This window comes from Tenrec ecaudatus, unplaced genomic scaffold (assembly GCF_050624435.1).
Source record: "Tenrec ecaudatus isolate mTenEca1 unplaced genomic scaffold, mTenEca1.hap1 Scaffold_721, whole genome shotgun sequence".
NCBI lineage: Eukaryota > Metazoa > Chordata > Mammalia > Afrosoricida > Tenrecidae > Tenrec > Tenrec ecaudatus.
The window spans coordinates 34,609-37,774 of NW_027459616.1; the positions used below are offsets into that span (position 1 = coordinate 34,609).

Consider the following 3,166-nt stretch of genomic DNA (forward strand, 5'->3'; position numbering starts at 1 on the left):
GGTTAGGTTAGGGATTAAAACAAGATCATAACCATCTGCCCTCACTTTGACTCTCTAGTTGTACTCCAATTGTCCACCGCCCTTGAACTCTTTAATAGAAGTGGTGCCTCCTAACTCAGAACGATTCCAGCATCTTAATTGTGAACAATGTGTTTACATTGAACCAAATTCAAAACAAAAAAAGAGTGATAAAAATAAAAACACAGAAATAATTCATCTGATGGACTAATGGATCATGTAAACATTCTAAGACCAAAACACGTAGATGGTGCATGTTTGTTGACCACTATCAACTGCTCTGAGCAGCATCACAGTAGGATGTCATGAACATGACGAGTGGAAAATGTGGAACATAATTCAAAAGCATTAAAAAGATCATATTAGATGGCATGGAAACCTGGTCATCCAAGCCAAGACATGAAAATGGAACCAAAAAGATGTCCCATCACCGGCTAAGCAGCATGACACTGCAAAGGAGGCACAAGAGGAATACATAGACCATATCCCAGGCCCTGTCAGCAAGGGCAAGTGGAAGAATAAGGATCAAGTTCTCATCTATTCTTCCAGAGGAGTAAATTTCAGAACAAGATGCTTAATGCAAGATTTAAGAATGGTGATGCCTCATTCAAAAGCAGATACTAAAATAGATCATAAAGATAAGTTATTCGTGATTAATGAGGCCTACTAAATGAAAAACTAATAAGTGCATCTATTTTGAGGCCAAGAAAAAGCAGCATCTTTATATGTGGCTTTCAAATTCACCTCACGGACCATCTGCTAAATTCCTTGTTCAGAATAATCATACCCTAGCTGAACTCAAGTTGACTGGAAGCTGTTTGCAGGTTTCTCGGCCCCTTTTGTGTCTTGACCCTGTATTGGATGAATCCCACAGGATACTTTGTTAAAAGACTGCTAAATTCAGATCTTCTGGATGCCCCACTGTCGCCCCAGCTGACCTCCTTGTCAGCCCTTTATGAATCATGTGTTTGCTTTCAGCATTGTGGATAATCGGTTATGGGTGCAGAATTTCCAGATTATAGAGGAAGATGCTGCTCTGGTAGAGATAGGGAACGTTTTGTCTTAAACTTTATCCAGATTTTCCAGGGAAGGCTCAGAGCACCAACTTCATAGGAAAACCCTATTCAGTCACCAAACACGCAGCCGTATCAAGAAATCCATCACAGCTGCAAAATACAAAGCACGACAGCAAGGGAGGAGGTGCAGAAACGGAGAAAGAAAGAGCCCACGACTGAGCTGCCCATGGTCCCCTGCAGATGTGCTCAACCCCCAGCCGAGGAAAAGTCCATCAAAATTGAGTGGGTGAAATCAGAGCCCCGGGTGGGATTGAAAACCAGGAAGAAAAAGATCTACAAAAGGCAACGAAAAATGCCACAGAAGATGAGCAGTGGGGGTGCGAAAGGAGTCCAGTTGTTTTGTATTTAATTTACATTCAGAGTGTTAATATTTCCATTATCCAGAGCTGTGTAACTCATGCAATTTTAAAGAAAAAAAATGAAATACCAGAATCATTTTGTATGGATTTAATGGTGTCGGTATGTTTCTAAATAAAATGGTATCACAACTCAAAAACAAACAAACAGGTTAACCTCTTGGAAAGATCAGGTGGGATCCCCACGAAAGCTTCAGCTCTGAGTCTGAACAGGGGATATGGGATACATGATGAAATACTGAGGGGATTGGAGTGGATTATTTTAATCATAAGGTGTATGACTCATTGTATGTAAAACTATGACCATCTCTGTAAACCTTCACCTAATTCACAGTAATTTTTAATAAAAAAGTTAAAAATATTCTATTCAGAATATTCAAAAGTAACCCCAAAGCCTTACGTTCTTAGTGGTGACAACATTCCAATCATAATAAACTGGGTTCCTGGAGGTACTGTTTGCATTGTCTAGACATAAAAACAAAGCGAACAGAAAAGCATGGGTCTGGTTTGATGAGACCAAAAGAGTGAAGGGGAGAAGAGATCTCCCGGGCCACGTCTAACTCCCGTTGGGGGCTTTCCGAAGTGTTGTACAGCAGCAGCAGACTGTCATCAGCTGGAAGGTCCTCAAAAGGAATAGGGAGAGGTGTTTTTGGGTAAGGAAAAGATGGTACCCATCCCATGGTGTGCACCACCTCCACAACTTCTTCTAGGCCAGTAGGCTGAAATAGCCGCGTCATTTACATAAGAAGGAAAAGAAGGAAGTGAATAAATGCTGAAAAGAGTCACAACTCTCTGGAATATCAAAGACTCAGATTAGTGCTAGGGGACATCACATTGGTTCCAGCGCATGGAAACATTATGGACAGAAGACGGAAACACTGCCAGGGTCAGGCTGCATTCACAATCACTTCTATGAGTCATCCCAGTGATGCAGCCTCGGTGTGGTGCCAATGCAGGGTCATGAGGCCCTGGCTTCTCAAAGCAGGGTGGGTCATCATGACACGGATGGAGAAAAGGCTTACAGGAGCAAAGCCTTTGGGACTTGGACTTGCTGATGGGCTCTGACCCAAAATGAGAAGGAAGCACCGCAAATGCCATTGGTCATCATCAGAACTTGGAATGCATAGACTACGACGCTAGGAAATTCAGAAGTTGTGAAAAATGAAAGGAAACACATAAAGATTGATGGTCTAGGCTTTAGTGAGCTGAAATGGACTGGTATTAGCCATTTTGAATGAAAAAATCTTATGAATTATGATGCTGGGAATGATAGATTCAAGAGGAATGGTGTCTGATTTATTGTCAAAAAGGACATTTCACTGCTGTTTGTGATAGCATAATATCTATCCAAATGCAAGTTAATAAGTCAATATACTATATATACTTCAGTATAAGCTGACCCGAATATCAGCCGAGGCACCTAATTTTACCACAAAAATGGCATTAAAATGTGCCGAAAAACTCCACTTATACACAAATATTTATGATAATTATTATTCAAATTTATACACCAATCACTAATGCTACTGATGCAGAAATTAAAGATTTCTACCAACTCTTCATTCTGAACTTGGTTAATTATGCAATCAAGATGCATTGATTATTATTGGAAATTGGATCACAAAAGTTAGAAGCCGAGAAGAAGGAACAGTATAGAAATGATGCTAGAGATTGCATTAGAGACTTTTGCAAGACCAATGCAAATATATTTTTTTC

The 3,166-nt window shown here is 40.3% G+C and overlaps 1 pseudogene; it reads left to right on the forward strand.

The window, feature by feature from the left end:
- The first annotated feature begins 433 nt into the window (after nucleotides 1-433).
- Nucleotides 434-1,443, forward strand: LOC142436865 (ribosome biogenesis protein BRX1 homolog pseudogene; annotated as a pseudogene).
- Nucleotides 1,444-3,166: the final 1,723 nt, after the last annotated feature.